A 20,692-nucleotide genomic window follows, 5' to 3' on the forward strand; every position below is an offset into this window, starting at 1 on the left:
TGTTTTCCTTTTGATGCTGGCACAAAACCTTCAAACCTTTGTTTATAGCAACTGAACAAAGGGAGAAAATGTCTGGTGCTCTAGTCTCTTTTTATTTACAGTATCACTGGTAGAAATGAAATGCCTCTCCAGACAAGATTGGGAATGATTAAATGTCTAGTTTTCTGTTGTTCTTCATAGCTAAGGAGATCTAAAGACTAAACTTCTTGATATCCTCATCATAAGTTCCCTTTAATATTTATTAATATTAAATACAATATTAGCATTAGTGATTGCCCTGAGCTGCAAAGGTCAGTTCCAAACTTTCCCATAGTTTGAGACTGTAAAGCTCCAGGCTTTTGATTTAATAAAGATGAGAGCTTCTTAACCAAAGAGTTGTAGTTTAGGCCTAAAACGATCAAAATACTTAAACATGTACCTAACATTAAGTGCTTGGTTGTGCTGCTGAAGTCAATGAGACTACATCTATACTTCACATTAGGCATGTGTACCTTCTTGAACTAGGAAAAAAATACTGCAAAGATTGCAAAGAAGAGAGGAAGAGTTTAATGTGAGGATATGACTTGGCCTCTTCAGCACTACTCATTGCTACATTACCATATGCCCTGCCATCCTCTTCAGACCTACATGAAAGTATTGCAGGCATGAGGTCAATTCACTACATTAATTTAAATGGTGTGATTCCAATGATGAATTTGGCCCTGCCCTGACCTTGTGCATTGGGCATTAAAACCAATTAGAGTAAAGGATGCTCATCATATCTCAGCCCCCGTGTTTTCCCTTAAGCAATTTCTCCCTCCTTTGAACACTGCTTGTCTATACTGGCACAATTAATCGGCACCGTTGCAAGCGATTTAGTGGGTCTGGTGAAGATGCGGTATGTCAATGACAGAGCACTCTCCTGTTGACTTCAGTACTCCACCTCCCTGAGAGCGGAAGAGGCGGAAGGTATGTCGGCAGGCAAGCGTCTCCCGCTGACATGGTGTAGACACCATGTTAGGTTAACGTAAGCTACTTAAGCGGCAGTGAAGACCAGGCCTGTCTCTGAGATTCTTTCTCTCTTCACTGAACTGTTGCATTTTAAAAACAAAATTTGTAAAATTGCATCTGTTGTATGTGGTTGCTTGGTTGTGTGGCAAAGTTCCTCCTCTCCTCTAGTAGGTCCTGCGCTTATTGGCGGATTTCTTCCCCTTAGTGGTTTTCCCCTTGGATGAAACCCATAGTCTGGATCAACTACTCCTATGTCTGATTAGGAGTAGCAGGGCTAGGGGGGAACCCAGGCCCGCCCTCTACTCCGGGTTCCAGCCCAGGGCCTGTGAATTGCAGCAGTCTCTATAGTGCTACATGTAACCGCTGCTTGACCGCTACAGCTCCCTGGGCTACTTCCCCATAGCCTCCTTCAAACACCTTCTTTATCCTCACCACCAGATCCTCCTGGTGTCTGATGCTGCTTGATTGTATGGTGTTTTCCTCAATCCTCCAGTAGTACCCCCTCTCAGTTCTTAGTTCCTTGTGTCTCTTGCTCCCAGCTCCTCATGCACACTTCTTTCCTCTGGCTTCTCCTCCCTAGACTGGAGTGAGCTCCCCTTTTTATACCAGGTGCCTTGATTAGCCTGTCCTGATTGGCTGCAGGTGCTCCAATCAATGTAGCTCTCTCCGGTGCCTTCTAGAAAGTTCTTAATTGGCCCCAGGTGCTTTGATTAGCCTGGAGCAACTGCCATTTTGGTTCCCATGGTACTAGGGATTTGCTTAGCCTGGAGCTAACATACCTGCTCCTCAGTACTTTCCTGTAGCCATCCGGCCTTGCTCCATCACAGTTGGTAATAGCAACTATATATTTTTGTGTGTCACTACACTAACACCTATCTTGGCCAAAATCTCGTAAGTAGGAAATGTATTGGCATCCTTTCTGATAGCAAACATTGGAGCCAGAATTTGGAAATGCTACACTGGTACTTGATGTTTCCAAGTAATATGTGGATAAATTAGTATCAAAGTTCTGCTTCTTGGTGAATGGTGGGGAATGTAGAGGCAATTAACTTTTTAAGAAAGACAAGGACTTTTTGGTAATTATACAGTCAAGGTCATTGTTGTCTGATTTCAAGTACTTCTACTGCTACAACTATTATGATGTTCATGATGTTCTATGTATTTCTTTGAGAATCCTCTGCTTCTCTTAGCCACGTTTTATGTATTTCTTTGAGAATCCTATGTTTCTCTCAGCCAAGCAGATTTTTAATTCTGATGAGACCTTGAACTCCTTGCAAATCAAACACATTATTTGAATATTGTTTTTGTTTTCTGTTCTTCTAATCACAGCAATCATCTTTTTGCTGGCTGGGAAGAATACTATGTCCCTCTGGTAACAAGGGCAGTTCTGATCAAATTGTTTAAACAACTGAACCATAAACCCCACCCTGTTTGTTTATCCCCAGGATAAAATAAACAAGATTAGGGAAAAAATTATTTGTGGACTTTTTTAATATGCTATTTTGAATAGAAATAGTTCCTGCTGTCTTTGGATCAATGTGTTTCCATACCCAAAGGGCAAAAGCATGTTTTCAGTTTATTTTAAATTAGGGGAAATAACACAAGAGACCAAAATTAAAATATGTGCAAGGAAGCACAGTGTATGTATCTGCTCTGTAACAAGCTACAGGAACTCTGACAACAAAATGGCTGCTGCCTCTGCTTAGAGTTCTTACAAATTTCAGGGAGCAGTATACAGAAAATAAAACCATTGCTAAAGTTTTCAAAAGCACTTAGGTTCACAGAGTCAATGAAATTTAGGAGCCTACATTACTTAGGCACTTTTGAAAATTTTGCCCCATGAGTTACTTGAATAAATATTCCACAGAATGCTAAATGCAACTGAGACTAGTGATGTTTTATTTTCAAGGCAATACTTCGGTTGAAAAATGGATGTCTAAGGGCCAAATTCTGGTGACAGCTGTGGAGCCACTATGGCCCACCACTGCAGAAGCCAGGGTGCCAGGAGTGGGCCAGAGGAGGAAGGGGGCTACAGCAGATGGTAGGAGGTATCGTCAGGCTGTACTTGCACCCCCGTGATTCCCCATTGCCACATCCTCCATAGGAATATGGTACTGAAAGGCACAAATTGAGCTGCTCTAGCCTGTGTCTTGGCCCCCAACATCAGCAGCAAAACAGGGGAAGTGTAAGAAGCCTCCTCGCTTTCCCTGCTCTGTCCCTAGAACTGGCATATGGATGAATTTGGCCCAATAAGTTTACATGACCTGAGGCTTTTCCATCTCAGAAAGCCACAAAGCTGGTGTACAGAACTGGTATCTAAATGAGGAAAATTAAATGCAGATTTCTAATTTTCAATTACTGTGGCAGTACCCTTGCAAATTGGAATTGTGGAGAACAGAAGGTTAATGTATTGCAATTTTATGAATGTGACCTACCTATTAAGATAGTAAATCCATAGCCTTATTGGTTTATTTGAATGTGTAAATGAACTGGTTCAGTTTAACAATGAACTGTTGGAAAACAAGCAGGAAATTAAACAATGACTAGAGGTAAGATATTTCTGAAGAAAATACTTAAGCGAACAAAAGGTTATTAATAGGGAAGTGCCTACCTGCCTGACTCCAGCCAGTTATCAGGATTATTTTTTCCAGAGCTGTGGCCTAAAATCAAAAGGACACTAAGCTGTTTAAAATCCCTGTTTACAGAGAAAGGGGAGGAGGCGAGTGAGCAGAAGCAGCTATTTGGGGGGGAGACTCTAAAAGAGAAGCTTAAACAGGCCAGTCTGCCCCTCCCAGCTCAGAATCAGGTGTACCTCGGCTAAGTGGAACTTACCAGAGATTGAAAGGAAAGGATATAGTTTAGGTAAGACCTATGCATGTAGGACTTTTGTTGTTTTAATTCTTGGCTTTGGGCAAATAAACAATACATTGGTTTTGAAAAAGCTTTTTCAGTTACTTTAATAACTGCTGGGAATGTCTCTTGAAAGGAAGTCTCCTGTAGTGGCCAAGCCCAATTGAACCTGCTAGGAGCCACTATTGGAAAATGGGGGCTGCAGCCCAAAGACTCAGTCTAAGACTGGTTGAATTGTGGGGTTCTCACCTAGAAAGAGATGGAGGAAGCCAAGTCTGACGCCTGAGGGGTTCACTCAAGCGTGACTGCAAAGGGGTCTAAAACCTTCAGTTTGCCCTGTAGCCACGACAGAAATCCATTCAAACATCCATTGACATTATTGACTCCATTGGTGGGAGTTCTACATGCAGACCAACGACAAGACCAGGCCCTAAGGGAGGCATATTTGCTCCTAAACCTGGCTGTCATCATTGGCAGCTGCCCTACTGTAACCCATCTCATTTTAAACCCGGACAATGTATCTATTGTATTAGTGTGTATCACTATAGAGTCTTGGTTCTGAATGATCATTTCACCCAATATTTTTAGAAACTTGAGTTTAAACGTTTTGGACGTAACTGTTAGAAATTCTGTACTATGCTGAGATTATTCACCTTATGCAATGGGCCAGATGAGGCCCTGCTGCTCCATAGGTGTGGAGAGATGGCAGGGTACAAGAAACACTACCCCTCTTACAGGGTACAACTGCAATCCTGGAATGCAGGGATTGCGGCTTCTATGCAAACCCTGGAAGCACAAGGGGGCAGGAAAGATGCAGGTCCTGAGGTTCAGGGGTGGGAAATGCTGCAAGCCCTGGAGAGCTACTGGGGATTGGTCCTGCTTTGAGTAGGGAGTTGGACTAGATGACCTCCTGAGGTCCCTTCCAACCCTGATATTCTATGAAGTTATTAAGTTCTGTGTGCCTCAAATAACTTCCTAAAGTCTCTTATAATCAAGAATGATTTCTGTTTACTTTTTCCTTCTCCATACAGATTTTTCATTAATTGCAACAAATTCATCTAAACTTATGAAACAGTAATGGATCTGAATCCAAAACACACCCTGTGAGAACTGATAGTATAAAAGAACAGAAAATCTATAAGTAAGTGCTGTAGTTTCTTTAATTGTATCAATTAAGTGGGTTTTTTTTCTCCCAGACATTTGCACAATGTAAATCCAATGTTTAAATCTGCACAAGGGTTAACTACAATTTGGCCTTTTACCAGTAGCTCCATGTGTAAAGACAAAAATAGATTATCCTTATCTTGGCTTTGAAAAGCTACAGTTTGTCACATATCTCATCTCCCAAAAGTGAGTGATAACACATAATGCCATACCCATTGTCAATTTAGGTAATGGATTGAAGCTCTAGCATCAGGTATATGCTAATAAGAGTACACTATAGCACCAGTTCTCCAACTCTAGATGGTACTGCACATTTTGCACTGGGTTTGGAGTGGGTTATTTTGTTTGTTTGAATTGAATACCAGTAAATATATTAATTACCACTGTCCCCTAATATGGATGGCATAAGGGGACTGTGAAACTCACACTAAAATCTGTAGTCGGCTAAACCATATTATGACTATGCTTATCACTATCACATTTTCACTGTTATATAAGAGCTGTATATAACCAATATTCCCATCCTTCCCATGCAAACAAGCTACAGGACAAAAAGTTATGCAGCTGTAACTACAAAAGAAGAAACATAAGGGATAAATATTCTAAGAGTTATATAGTACTTTAGCCAATGAAGTCAAATCGGAATCATGTAGCCAAAGTACCTTGTGAATTTTTTTAAACACTTACCTCAGAATGTTCTAATCGGATAGGACTTTGAATAAAAACTGCAGAGAACTCACTAGAAATCATTGAATGTATTTTATCAATGGACTGATTCGATACTTGGGAATTTTAAAGTATGTCAGATATATGCATTTACATTTCCAGTTTTGTTATTAAAACTACCATTCAAATCAGTAGGGTTTTCATCTGATATGATGAATTCTGTGCTTCTAACAGACACCCAAGACCAGCCCAGAAAAACTGTGAAATAGTGGTGGTAGACACAACACCAAAGCAGTCCTTTCCCTACTGACTTCCCGCTCCCTACAAAATCTCTCTACTGCAGAATTCCTCTTACAGAAAATTGCCCAGCATGCCTTTCTGGGCAAGGCCTTTTCAGTTTGGTGGAGTGAAAGAGCTCATGACCTAAAGTGGCCATTTTACAAATGACAGCTTCTAGCTGCATCTTTCTATCTTCCAGCTGGTAAGTGCATGTTATGTTTTCCCTTTCCTCTTGCGAAGGAGATGGCAGTTCCCATATACACAATGTGGGCTAGATTCATCATTGCAATATTCTGTTTTACGCCAATGACACTCCCTTTAAATCAATAGAGTAAAACTGGAGTAGCACAGTGGTGAAACAGCACTGATGCCTTTAATTAGTCTGCCATTAGACCATATTTTTCATCCTGACTCACACTGCATGATTATACTTGTAAGAAAGAGGACAATGCAGTCTGCAGATTTAAATTTGTGTATTTAAATTGAAATATGTACTATACTGAATATACGTTTTTTGTACATCCTGACACCTAAGATACAGATCTTAATTTGAAAAAAAAATAATCCTTTCAACTATTTACACCCAGAGTATTTCAGAAAAATGTTATCAGATATTGACAGGGAAAGAGAAAAAATAAAGCTATCTAAATCACAGTATTAGATTTGGTTATTTTGCCTAATCATGCAGATTGAGAGTCAATAGCATGCAGTTTTCTAGTGGAATACACAGGACAATTGTGTGGAAAGAAACCTAATTATGAAGACCCTCTGAAGTGCTACAAGGCAAAAATGATACATCTGTAACAACAGACACATCTGAAACTAAATGTACTTACTCTCTGCCTGTGTAAAGATTCTGACAGTTACACCCCTTTGAGATCTCTCTCTATATTGATATCCATATATTTAATGATTTCATGAAATAACAAACTCTGATCAGTGCAGAAGTAAGTTACTCCTAAATTATGCACCAAATTAGGCCTTGGCTCCCACAAGTTGGCAGACGCATTCGGTCTTCTCTATAAGACCTTTTACCATCTAAAACTGGGCTGTCAGCCAAAAGTCAGTGAGTCACAGCTTTTGCAATATAGCGCTGCTGCAGATCTGCCATGCTGTTCCATTCACATTAGTGGAGAGACAATGCAAGCTACCACCCCTTTATGAGTATTGACAGGAAGCATCAGAGTTTGTTAGTGAAACCTTTATAACAAGTAAGGAGAAGACACTAATTGTTTTCTCTATTTTTAAAAAAATCAGAATTTAAGGGACTTCAGTGTCTGCCTTGGGCTTTATTATTTGTGATGGTAACGACCGTCATCATTACACATTGCTAGGCTGAGAATTCCAAATGAGGCTAAACCAAAATCCCACTATGAACACTCCTGACTTCCGGGGAAATTCAAATGCAAATCTGATCCAAGCCTTGGAGGTTAGGCTCATCTCTACAGACAGTTAATTTTGGGATGGACTTAAGGTGAAACTTTTTTCATATTCAAAGTCAATTGTAATATACTGAAACACAAAGGCAATTCTGATGCTGAATTTCTGGATATCCAAATATCGATACTAGTCTGGAGTGGTTGACAGAAATATTGTATTCATTACTGAGCACCAGTGGTTAGCTCAGCACAGTGCAGAGGGAAAAATCTCTGCCCCAAGTATCTTGCTATCTAAATCTGACAGACAAGTTAGCTCACACACACATAATAGACTGGTTGACAAGGTAAAGGTCCAGCATCCACACTCAGGAGATTGTTTTTAGAAAGGTGGTGTGCATAGATCAGCAATTTGCTTGCCCTCCACTCAAGAATTACTTTCATGGCACTGAGCAATTAGCACATTTCAATCTGAGAAATGGGTGATTAATTTTACGAAATAAAATTAGTGGACAGCAGACACATGATTAATCAAATTATCTGTCTGCTTTAAATTGCAAATGTAAATTCCTGAAATAGGCTTTGAGCAAAATTGATTTTAATAGCAAAGCAGCATATTCCAAGTTCTTAAACAGATTTGCATAAATGTTTCTCTTCCCGTGTACTTCTTTACAGTCCCCATTGTTTACTACTCTTGTCCTTGTCTTGATGTAACTATAGCTGGGTGAATATTTCAAAATTGTTACCATGAATATTCACTTCAATATTTTAAAAAATTGCATCCATCCATGTTCACGTCCTATTGTATTTGCTTTCTGCAAACTTGCTAGTGGACAAGATTAGTCAGGAATGTTCATGGGAAAAGTTAATTTTAAGAGAATATTAAAGAATAGCAGCTATTAAGATAATGAATTTTGAATTTGTATATGCAAGCATTCATGTACTTCCCATCAAAATAACTCAAACTTCAAATTTCAGATATCAAATGTGAGCAGCAAATTGTTCACAAATGAGCACAGACCAAGGATTATTCATAATTTTGTTTAAATTGATTTGTTTAAAAAATACCTGTCCTCAAATCATTCAGAAACAGAATGAGGTGAAATCCATTGAATAAACAGAGGCCTTACAGCTAATGTTCAACTCCCAACCCAAAATATTAGTTATTTTTGGCACCACCCAAAACACAACAAAGTTCTCTGACCAATGTTTGGTAATGGGACTTGAGGTGGATTGAAACTGCTTCAGGGGGTGGGAATTTCCTGAGTTATTCAATAGGAGAGATCTATGTTAGACTCATAGTCATTATGTCTCTTTGCTCACACACAAGGGAAGCCCATTAGATAACAACCCACTCATGATTTATTTGGTGCCGCCCACCTCTTCTACATCTATGATTTGATTGTTCTTATTGAACTGAAAAGTGAGTTCCTTCTCTTAAAGACAATCACACCTATTACTTCCAGGTCACTCTGGTTCCTATTGTTTTTTGATTTTTTCAATGCTTTCAGAAGGAAAATGGCCAAAGAATGTCTTCCACCTTCTAGAAAAATTACTTCTGTCATGAATAGAGCTTCCTAGGTCAGATTCTTCCCTGTGCTGTTGGCATAAGAGGTATAGCTGGGGCAAGTTGGGTGTTGGCAGCTGCCACAAACTAGAGCATCCCAGAGACTGCTCTAACTTCCAACATAGTACACAACCAGTCCAGAATGGAAGGTGTCTTAAAGCCAGATTTACCCCCTCTAAAAAATTGTATTGTGTGCTCTCTGGCCACAGGAAAGAATCTGGACTATATTCTTTAATAAATGCTTTGCCAGTGTTGCCTTGCCATGTTTTTGTTTATGGAAAGAGTTCGCTTCTGATTAGAATCTATAGATTGTGACATTATACATCAAAAGGAGTTTGCCACGTATTAAGATTAATAGACTTATTAATAGCAAGCATAATATAATGCAAATACAATTTAGTTTGAACCCAATTTATATTTAATGACATAACAGTTATCAAAGTTTAGTTAGTACAATTAGAATTTCACTCAATAAGACAATTAATTACTTTGCTGAGCACCTTGCAGGATGAGGCCCTAAGACAGGGGTGAAAGTGAGCTGGTACGGGCCAGTACAGCGTACCGGTAAAAACCCACACCAGCCTGTACGCAGCCCACATTAAAGCGCTGCCCCCCCAGTCCCGCCCCTTCTGCCCGAGGCCCCAGCCCCGTACTAGTAAGTGTCTGTAGTTACTTTCACCCCTGCCCTAAGACAAATGGTTGCTTAAACTGAGTATTTGCATGTCTGAGTTCCTTATTCACACATCCTCAGGGGAAGTAACTGGATACTACTGATCTGCCTTTTAATAAATTATCTCAATATTTTGTGGAGTAGTAGCAATTTTGTGGAGTAGTAGCAAATCCCTCTATTAATGTAAAATTTAACAAAATTATTATTATCCCATATATCTGGTGCATGTTTTTCTTTTCTTCTTCATCAAGATGTCTCTTGCTACATAGAGTTTAAGGGTATGTCTACACTACCTACCGGATCGGCAGGCAGCAATCGATCCAGCGGGGATAGACGCGATAAATCGATCCCTGAGTGTTCTCCCGTCGACTCCTGTACTCCACCACCGCGAGAGGCGTAGGTGGAGTCAACAGGGGAGCGGCAGCAGTCAACTCACCGCAGTGAAGTCAATCTAAGTACGTCACATTCAGCTATATTATTCACGTAGCTGAAACTGTGTAACTTAGATCGATCCCCCCCACCCCAGTGTAGACCAGGCCTAATATTTTCCCTCATATTCAAAGCCACTGGCCTGTGGTATGGAACTTATAAACTGTTTATATTATGATTTCCTTTGTGTGATACTTTTCCAATAAATGTAAGCTGGGCTTCAGCAATGTAATTTATTCTAATGAAAATACATGATTATATAGTTCTTATTAATTTGCATGCATGGACACTTTGAAAAGCACCACATTTTAGGAGTGGTATTAAGTTAGCTAATTGTTATGCACAGATCTAGAAGAGTTTTAATGGCTACCACAATAGGATTTTATTTTATTGTAATGGCTTAGTTTTTGTGAAGTCTGAAGTATGAAATGAAAAAGGAAGGAATATTTTATTGCTTTCTGCTCCTGGCTACCAACATGCACATGTTACAACTTCTCTAATATTTTGTTAAAACATTGATGGTTTGTTTCTTTCCCACTTCCAGGAGATGGTCCTTATCTTAAATAACTGGTGTGACAGGAATGTTTTACTAATTTATCAGAAACCTACCAGCTTGGTTAATCCACTGGCATATCTTTCAGGTTTGTAATTTTAGGATGTCATCATATATGTACAGTTCAAGGAAGGGCTCTGTTCCATTACTCTGCAATTAACTACAGTATTGAGGGCTCATTGTAGCTAATAATATCCCCCAGCCCTCTGGTGCATAGCAGAACCCTCCTACCTACAGAAAAGACCACTTTGCGTCTGCAGAACAAAAAAAGAAACCTAATTTGCACAGATCTTTGCCAGTTAGTGGCAGAGCTACTCAATGCATAGAGAGTTATATTTTATTCTCTCTCTCAGAGATTTGTAAAGTTGGGCTCATAATACTAAGGGAGCTTGGCTGTGCAAGTGGGGAGATACAAAATACAAGTCCAGTTTAAAAAAAATTAATGAAATAACTAATGTATTTCTGAAATAATTGTTCTAAATATGCCATATGTAGAATATATGTTGCTCTGGCTTAAAGGTTTTATTGGCAATCCTTTGTAATCACTGTTAAAACTCAGGACTGGCTTCAGCACTCATGAATAATTGGGCCGCCCTAAATTCATGCTGATAAAAGCTAACACACCAACATGTATTTTTTGTTCTTAGGATACCAAAACTATATATATAGGGATATAGCCTCAGCTATAGCTGAGATAATTCCACAGAGTAATGGAATCCGTGCTGTTTGTACTACATCTGCATATGTATGGATAGCTTATCTATATTATGGGGGGGGGGAGTGGGTGATCCTGAGGGCAGTCTGGTCCCATCATAATTTAAAGCAACCTTATGGCTGCACTGAGTTATACCTGACTGCCCACAGCCAGGGATTGCTGAGATATAGGGATGCCCTGGCTGCATACTTGTTTTGCCCAGAAATGCCATTCCCTGCACTGGCAATGTGGAGAGGAGAGGTGATTTAGTAGAGCCTCTACATCATAGGGAAACCCTCAGTCAAACTGAGTTAAACTGGCTTTCTGGCTTCTTTGCTCTGCTATAGCAGAATAAAGCACTTGGAGAGCTCCTGAGAATTGGGCCCATAGAATATGCATGTTCCAGAAAAAAATAATAAAGATAACTTCGATATCAAATTAGTGGGCCATGAAGAAGGAAGCTGCCTAATGGTACTAAAAACCAAACATGGCTTGAAATCAGAAAGTTATTTATTAAAACTTTAGGTATGAAAGCAAAACCATCTAACTTCTTTTTACCTTCTGCAACACAGTGTTTTTGTAGCATCTTCTGTGCAAATTTGTCAAATAACAATTAATAATCACAAACTGTATATGTAAATCTGGCTAATATACCTAGATTACAAAACAGTGTAATATACAGGTAATGTAGCTTTTCTCCATGAAGTAGGACAAAGATGCAGAAAAGTGAAAAGACTAATATTTTGGCAGAATTATTGAGCTCAAGAAAAATGGATTTGATTGTTTTTATTAAAGAGAGGCTTAGGAATGGGATAAGATCCTGTGCTGCATCTCTAAGAAGTGTGTTTTAGGGGTGGAGAAGCTAGGAAGGCTTTAAACCCTCCAGATTCTGGGCTGGAGTGATCCCCAGCATAAATTATGGCCTTCCTGTGGGCAGCAGCACTGCCCAGTATCTCTCTAGCACCATATTCTGTGGCATTCCCTCTTCCTGTTCCAACCCTGCCTTCACATGCCCCATAAACCATGGTTTGTGACTATCTTCCCCGATTCCTGTGTTGGTGGAATTCTTCCCCACTGGATCTGGGGCGTAAGAGCCCCTTTGCACTAGGGTTGACAACACTATATTTCAAAAATATGAGACAGAGACCTCAGATATCCCCAGTCTTGACTTGAGCCTCTGATGGGCAAGTCCCTTTTCCTCCCCCATCCTTCCTAGGCTCTCTCCAGCTCTGGGTGTCATGAAGACCCCAAAGCCTCAGGCACTGGGCTGGGGAGCTGCTGCAGCTCCTGTTCAGGTTCCATGTGTGTGCTCGGATCTGAATCAGAATTGCTGATCAATGCCTGCTGCAGTGTTGTGTGCCGCTAGCAGTTGGGGCTGAAAGAAGGGGGTGCCAGGAGGGGTGCCATTTGGAAGAGGCAACTTTCAGTGGGGGACCAGGGGCAGAGGGTTAGCAAGGCCAAATTTGAGTGGCGTTGCAACTCCATGCATCAGGTTGCAATTTTTGCCTGGCTGTTTCTCTGTTATGCCAGATTGGAGGAGGGGGGGCAGCTGGGCCAAATTTGAGTGGCGTTGCAACTCCATGCACTGGGTTGCAAATTCTGCCTGGCTGTTCCTCTGTTATGCCAGACTGGGGGGACAGCTGGGCCAAATTTGAGCGGTGTTGCAACCTTGTGTGCCAAGTCAAGTTGCGAACTAGCAGTGCTTTGCAATGTGAAGTGTTGGTTTGAAATACAGAATAAAAGGCATCTCATACTAGTTTAGTACAGGACAGACAATTTTTTGATAAGGGATATCGCTTATAATACGGGACTGTTGGTGCAAAATAGGGTTGTCAATTTGTCTCCTTGGCTGAAGCAGAGTTGAGAATCTCACATAGGTCAGTGCAAAAAGACTGTTCTTCAAAGTGAATTTGAAAAGTCAGGGAGACTGTTTTAGATAGTGACATTAGAGAATAATGAGGAGAGATGGTTAGAAGTAAACATAAAGAAGTATCACATTTTAGAAAATATTTGTTTTTAATTTCTCCGGTTGCTGTGTCCCCCACTTACTGCACTCTACAGCTTGAAAAATTTGCCTGCAAAATCACTTTGTTTAACATAGGACAGGTATCTTCAGGAAAATCTAGCTAATTTAATCTGAAAACCATATAAACATGTTTATCAAGGAGTTGCGGAGAAAATAATGTTCATATTCCATACATAAATCTGCCCCACTGCATTATTTGTTAGGAAAACCTATTGCAAACAAGATCATCTGTCACCAGCAGTTTGCAGAGTGGTAATGGGAATGCATTGAATGATTTTGGAAATGTGGGGTCACAAATTCAAAAGAGAGAGAGATTTAGAGTTGTTTGGCTGCAAAAAAAAATGAAAATGTGCCTATTTTTATTTGGAAAACAGTATTATAGAAAAGCTAAACATCAGGTTATCTCACAATGGTCATTGAAGATCATTTCATTGAGTTCCTTTGAAGTCTGTCTCATTGGCTGCATTTTGTGAATGCAATAATCTAAAATACTAAATTTGCCTCTGAAAAAATTAAAGGAAGTCGGGCAGACAGGTCTTTTGTTCATGGGCTTCATAGTGAGTGGACTTTTCCTATTTGCAACATGTGTTGTGAAAGCTACTGAAAGGAAAAGGGTAGTTGCACTGGAGAATAAATTCCTGGAAATTATTTATAACTCTTGGATTAGTGCCTTGCTGTCACCTGCACTATGTCTCAGTTGGGTATAAAAGAGAAATGAGTTTGCTTCTCATTCACTCTTCAATATCTCTTTGCACTGAAGTCTGATTTTATTGACCAATGTTTTGATCATTTTAAACTATTTTCACTTAAACAAACGTGGGTCATTTTAGCTGTGTTTGTTGTTGCCTTTCATACTCCAGCCTTACAAAACAAAATACAAAAAAATTCACAAGAAATTCTCAAGGGAATGCCATGGTATAGTAAACCATCTGCATATCTATTGGGAATATTTTCTATTGAACGACTTCTGATCTGATGTCAGTAAATTGATGCAAGAGTTATACATGACCCAAATCTCTATTTATTACTATCGTGTTGGGGAGATGCTCTGATTTAAAAAATGAAATACAGACAACTGCCTATTTAGAATGCTAGTGATGGCAGCAAAAACATGTATTTCATTACTATTATGCCATCAACCAAATACATACTACAGAAGTGTGATTTGCATGAATAAAAATTAAGAGAAATATAAAGACTAGAGAAAGTGGGATGAATTGATTAACACCAAACCTGTGATATAGCTCTTATAATAACACTATTAATACAATTAGGCCTGTTATACATTTATTTATATATCTATACTAGATATCTATATATATTTGTAATCTTAAAATATTATATATTCCTAATCTCAAAATTCCACCATTTCTATTATGACAACCCTGAAGTAGTTACAGTAAACCCATATCAACATCACAACCCCAAAATTGTCTGTAATTCCAAAATATACCCAGGATATTTCCTCATAAAATAGATTTGATTTAGACTAGTTGAACAATTGCATTTCATGAGTGCTAAATATACCCTAAAATATTTCTAAGGCAGTAATTTTGGTATGGCAATTCCACTGAATATCAAGATGTATTCAGAAATATTAATTAAACCATTCCAAGAGCATGTGCCATAAATTTTAAAACAAAATATTTATGGCTCTAGTTTATTCTGAGACTACAGTGTCTAATCTATATCTCAATACACCTGTATTCTCTTGTATATAGGGGTGGAAAGCACAGGATTAAGATGTAATAATTTTATGAATATGTGACCTACCTACTAAGATAGTACCTGCGTAGCCTCTTTGGAATGTGAGAATTGATTGACTAAGTTTAATAGTGGGCTGTGGGGAAACAAGCAGGTAATGATACGATGACTAAAACATCAGAAGTCTTGGGGGGAAATGCTTCAAGGGTCCTTAAGAGAACAGTGGGTTAGCTATTAATTGGGAAGTGGCTACCTGCCTGGATCCAGCCAGATTAACAAATTTATTTTTCCAGAATGGGATCTAAGATCAAGAGGATGCTAAATTGTTAAAAATTCCTGCCTAGAGGTGAGTTGCCAGCAGCTGCTGAAAGGGAGATGCTGAGAGAAGCAGAAAATTCAGGAGGGCAGTTGGTCTGAGACACAGGCTCTGTGGGATGTGTCTGGCGCAGCAAGACTTGCCTAGGCTTTGAGAGAAATGATAAGCTTTAGGTAAGCCCCAGGCATGCAGACCTCTTGTGGTTTTAACTCTTTTCTGTGCATGCTGTTTACCTTTAGCTGAATAGACAATAATGTTTGTTTGGAAGGAGCTGTTTTGGGTCACTTTAATCAGCCGCTGGTCAGAGGCTCCCAGAAGGGAGTGTCTTGCAGTTGCTATATACAGCTGGGGCTATCATATTATCATGGCTTGGAACAGGGGAAAGGGGTCTCCTATCCTGCGGTCCAGTATGAGTGGTAGAGTTATGGGATTCCACCCAGAGAGAGGTGACAGTAGTGGCACTTGACACCTGAGGGCTGTACTCATGAGGGACTGCTGAGAAGTCTAATAAGGCACCACTCACTCTGTAACCATGACGTGCGGGGGGGGGGGGGGTGATAAAAAGATGTGTTGTACCCTGGTGAACCAGAGTGTTCCACTTTGGGAGAAGTGCAGGTAGAGAAGCCTGTCACTTTAAAGTTGCGCACAAAGAGACTGTGGGAGAGATCACAGGTGCAGCTCTCCTCTGAACTCTCACATGATACCTCCTTCTTATGTAAGAAAATAACTTGTACTGCTAAGGCTTCTATTTATCACTTCTTTAATAAAAGAACAAACAAAAATATTCGTGGTGATATTATAAATGGAACCTACTGTACCTCTTCGTGTTCTTGCATGAAATCTATACAAAGAGCAAAGATCTTTATAGATTTACAAGAGGAGCTGCAATAGAGGCTTCAGTAAGTTTCTCCATATAGACAGCATAGCATTTGCCAACTTAATAGAGTTTAATCTCAAAATTTCTGGTCTCTATTCCCACCATAGCAGTACCCCTGCTTTTAGTTTGAATCATTTTGTACTGAACTGGTTTTGTTATGTGCCTCACTGCCCTCTACTGGATGGGATGTCAGACCTGCTCATTCACATGTATAGTTTCCCTCTGTTGACTGAGCTTGTGTAGCTGTTCCTTTAAGATCATTAAGAGGCCTGTAGTAATATACTGGCTTATGCATATGTTTACCATTGCCCAATATAATATAGAATCAGACATGCTAAAGTATTTCCACTTGTCTTGCCCTCTAATTGCTCGCTTACAAAAAGTGTATACACCCAAATGCTACTGATAGTCAATGGAGCTTTTTCTTTAGCTCAGATGGAGAAGGATTGTGGTTTTGAAAGAGGAAATAAATTCGAATTCTGCATGTGTGCAATTCAGTTGACTGGTGTCTTTGTAAGTAAGGTGCCATGGTTTGTTACAGACTGGTTCTCTGTAATGATTTACCCATACCTAGTTTGTATGTGAGAAATCCTCCCATTCCTACTCAGAGTCTAATTGTGACTTTTCACCCTTTACCCTTGTAATTCTACCAATATTTTCATGTTGAAAACACTGCCATGACTCTGCTGCAGATGGAAACACTAAGTTGATAGTGATATTAATGTAGTCTCAGAATAAACTAGAGCCATAAATATTTTGTTTTAAAATGTATGGCACATGCTCTTGGAACTGTTTAATTAATATTTCTGAATATATCTTAATATTCAGTGGAATTGCCATACCAAAATTACTATATTAGAAATATTTCAGGGTATACTTAGCACTCATGAAATGAAATTGTTCAACGAATCTAAATCAAATCTATTTTATGAGGAAATATCCTGAGTATATTTCGGAATTACAGACAATTTGGGGATTGTGCTGTTGATATGGGTTTACTGTAACTACTTCAGGGTTGTCATAATAGAAATGGTAGAATTTTGAGATTAGGAATATTCAGAATTTTGAGAATACAAATATATATAGATATCTAGTATAGATATATAAATAAATATATAATAGGCCTAACTGTATCAATGAGTCTGTAAGTAAAGATATTGGCTTTCTAGCAATAAGATTTAGTATCTATGTAAAACTAGATTAGAATTTGAGAGAGAAATTTAATACTGGATCAATAGTTTGAATAAAAATCCATTGTATATTTAGATTTATAAATCCCTTCTGCAATGTAGGCAAATGCTTACTTGGCTCTTGCAGGAGGAAAATAGTAAATACACACTTCCTGAAATTCACCAGTGAAATTGAAAGCTATAAGGATCAGGCACTATATGTAATCTTAAACCACACTTGCACTCTACATTTACAAACAATAAAAAGCATGATGTACAATGGGATTATTGCCAAAGTATTTAACAGGCAGAGGATTAAACACTATTCATGTTTTGAATCAGAGTAATTAGCACATTTTCTAGATGAGAACAACTCAGAGAAGGTTAACATTACTCAGGGGCACGTGCGCGCGTGCGCACACACACACACACACACGCACACACACACAACCCAAACAGCAGCTCAATGATAAAAGATAATGAAAGTTACTTTATATCATTTAGGTGGTGCATCTTTCTGGATTATTGCCTAGCACAGGCACTGGCAGAAGTCCATTTGAAAAATACTTGTAGCAGCACCACAGGTTTGCAAAGTTATTTGATATTGAAGTCAGATAGCAAGAGGGGAAACAAGCTGGGAGAAACAGAAAAACTGGAAATAAAAAAATCAATTCCAGGTATCAAAGTCATTTCAAGAATTCTACCCTCACTTTTTGTCTCTGAATTCAGTGCAAGCTTCTTTCTCTCAATGGCAACTGGACAGTCAGAAACCCATTTAACAAGTTATTTAGGAAAATATTTGTTCTATTAACTGTATTTTTTAACATGGTATGTTACACTGACTATAGCCAATGTTTCTGAATAAAGCAAAATATAGGAGTCTGAGGACAGGAAACATTTTTATACTATAGTTAGTGCTCAGTGTAGTGTTTATATTTTTTGAGTTCTGTTAGGGCTGTAGTAGCTTCAAAGAGGGAAGAATTGGCACTGTCTTTGCAGGAGTCCCTGCTGTATTGTGTTTGTACACAGAGTACTCCTCATGCTGTCAGTGAGCACTAGCAAGCCCTGTGCAGTTGCAGTGAAGAAGAATCCTCTCCCTGTTCCTTCTTCTTATGCTTAGAAAACTCATAAGAAGGCCATTATATAGCCATACTCTTCAGTGCGTCAAAAATATTTCCATTTCAAAATAACAAAATTTCCATTTGCAAAATATATGGAATGTATTTCAGAAGAATCCCACCATGTGGCTAAGGTAAGCAATGAAAAGCATCACAGTGGCAATGTGTGGTGAAGTTTATGATTTTTGCACAAGAATTGATGTATTGCAGGGTGAAATATCTTGATATGGAATTCAGTAACCCTAACTGATTTGTACTTTTCATTTGTTAAAATTCAAGTGCATGGTGCAATGTTCCTTATGAATATTTGATTTTTATTAACAAAGACCATGTGTGGTACCCTAAAACTAGGAGAAAGAGGTCACAACTTGGGGACTGTTTATGGTATACTTGTGTGTAGTTACTGTTTCTCAACAATATAAAAGTCAACTTCATCTAATGCCTTGCAGAAACAAACAGAAGTATGCCTATGTATCCATGCATTCCTGATCTTCAACTTGTCCTTTGTAAATGACCATATTACTCCACTTCCGTTAATCTTCATTTATCTTGACACACATGCTAATGTCATGGTCAGCTATTTTGAAATGTCATACACTATATAGTTTGTTATCCATTTCCTGTACTAAGAATGACCATAAAGACTTGAATCTCTGAAAATAATTAAATTATCTGACTCCACTTCTCAATGGAACCAAGTCTATTTCATAATTGTATCCCAATATCTTAAACAGTGAACTATTTTGCTATCTCCTTTACATGACTGATGAGATTTAAATTGATCATATGATAGATGAGTATTCTAAAGACACTGAACCTTTAAAACTAAATTGTCTATGAGAAGTATAGACCATACATTACAAGGTATTTTCAATATCAGTCAACATTTCCTAGTGCTCATCCTATTTGAAGAAACCCTGCATACAGTCTTTTTCTTCAGTGTCTTTCAGTGTCTTCCAGTTAACTGTATAAGATTTGTCAGCAAAACAACTGTTAGATTTTAGTTTTTCTCTTCGACAAATGAAAAGAACTGGTTGCTAACAGTGAAAAAAACTGTGTAGTAATGCAATCATTCATTATAACAAGGACTGTACAACTTTGAAATGTCAAGACTTTCTCAATAAAGCATTTATTTTAAATAAATATAAATTCAAGTGGATTATAGTGCTCAGAAAAGGTGCCAGACTGACACCCAGAGAGACTTGTCTATTCATAATGAGATGTGGTACAGCACACACAGCAGTTCCCTCCTTGGCTCACAGACTGCACGTCCAACCCTGTGCAGAAGAAGGAACTTTTAAGAATCACAACGTTTACCTTGTAAAATAAATCAGTACCAATAAATTATGTGAAAGGATGTGGAAATGCATGGTCTTTTGTATAAGAGGGAGACTACTGCAGAAACCACAAAGGGTTAAAATTGGGTAGATTCCTTCCAGGGGTTATATCTGCAGAAGCCCCCTCTACCTGCATTCTAGCCCCCTCACCTCTAGAAACCCTGTGCACATCCAGCACAGTCCCAAATGAATTGTGCTGGCAGGGGTGGGGATGGTACACAGGTTTTATTGGTACTTGTGGCTTAGGAAAGTGAGAAATTATCTATTTCATGACATTTACATTGCAGCCTTGTCCATCAGGGCTCCAACCAGTTGACACACACAGCAGTTCTTCCCCATATCAAGCCCCAAGGGAATAAAATGGTGGAAATGCAGCATGGCCTCCATCAGAAGTGATATCCCCAGGGCACAGCATCTCTCACTGGTGCAAGAATCTGCAAATTGCATGTATGACATGTATGTAGGAAATGATTTTGTAATACTTGACTATCTTGTGCTTGATCCAAAAGCCACTGAAGTCAGTAGGAACCTTTCCCTTGTCTCCAGTGACTTTTAGTCAACAAATGTACACTAGAGAACAAATATAAACTAGAAATATTCATTGTGCTGACACTGTATACAATCAGTAGTGAAAGATTCAGACTCATACAAGACTCTAGGGTGACCAGATAGCAAGTGTGAAAAATCGGGATGGGGGTGGGGGGTAATAGGCACCTATATAAGACTGTCCCTATAAAATTGGGACATCTGGTCACTCTACAAGACTCAGCAGTTTCTAAACTCATTAATATTGGTGCAAGGAACAAGATGCTATACCTGAGACATATACATTTGGAAACACTCAGGAGAATTACATTACAGCTCCTGGAAATGTTGATATCAAAGATATTTTGGGGAAAGTGTCATG

General features: G+C 39.0%; 1 protein-coding gene and 1 long non-coding RNA gene across 4 annotated transcripts in view; one reads left to right on the plus strand and one right to left on the minus strand.

Moving 5' to 3' along the window:
• Nucleotides 1–20,692, minus strand: part of SHISA9 (shisa family member 9) — a 245,333-nt gene that overhangs the window by 189,876 nt on the left and 34,765 nt on the right. The window lies entirely within an intron of this gene.
• Nucleotides 1,761–9,930, plus strand: LOC120374083. 2 transcript variants are annotated; one of them, XR_005585885.1, is made up of 4 exons: nt 1,761–1,881; nt 4,872–4,981; nt 5,905–6,151; nt 9,814–9,930. It is a non-coding gene; the product is annotated as an uncharacterized LOC120374083 (long non-coding RNA). The 2 variants fall into 2 exon arrangements; XR_005585886.1 differs by having other exon boundaries at nt 6,014–6,151.

The sequence above is a fragment of the Mauremys reevesii genome, linkage group 10 (assembly GCF_016161935.1).
Source record: "Mauremys reevesii isolate NIE-2019 linkage group 10, ASM1616193v1, whole genome shotgun sequence".
NCBI classification, from domain to species: Eukaryota; Metazoa; Chordata; order Testudines; family Geoemydidae; genus Mauremys; species Mauremys reevesii.